The sequence below is a fragment of the Callorhinus ursinus genome, unplaced genomic scaffold (assembly GCF_003265705.2).
Source record: "Callorhinus ursinus isolate GAN/ISIS: 27379988/994484 unplaced genomic scaffold, GSC_fseal_2.0 scaffold25, whole genome shotgun sequence".
Classification (NCBI taxonomy): domain Eukaryota; kingdom Metazoa; phylum Chordata; class Mammalia; order Carnivora; family Otariidae; genus Callorhinus; species Callorhinus ursinus.
In genome coordinates, this window is record NW_027397087.1 from 7575392 (window position 1) to 7575906 (window position 515).

Here is a 515-nt window from a genome sequence, read left to right on the forward strand (position 1 = left end):
GAGAGACATTCTACCCCTTTGGCTGAGCTGTGGCCCTTGAAAACAGGATGAGGTAGGGGCCAAGACCCTGCTTGGGGTCTAGAAGGAGAACCTCTATTTGGGGTTTGGAGGGGAAGCCTGTTCTCCACTTAGGGGAGACCCAGCATATGTGGGGTGACAACATTTCAGTCTGGACAAGCTCACAAAGCCTGGCTTTTGTCTTAGCTGTGTTTCAGACCTTGGACTAGTGGGGTGCTGTAAGAAGAAACAGAAATCATTGTCACCAAGTATGCTCTCTCTTTTATTCCTCATTAAACAAAATTCAACAGAGTAAACCTGAAGATCTAATTGGCTTTATTAAATCAATTCATGAATCAGGCAGCATCCCACGTAGCAAGTAGAGGGGAGCTCCAAAGAGTTGTTGGAAATACAAGGTTTTTGTAGGAAGGAAGGTGGGGCAAGGAAGTCACTAACAAAAGAAAAGTTTGTTCCAGGCAAGGTCATCTTTCTTTAGGGGGAAAGGCATGGATTACTTA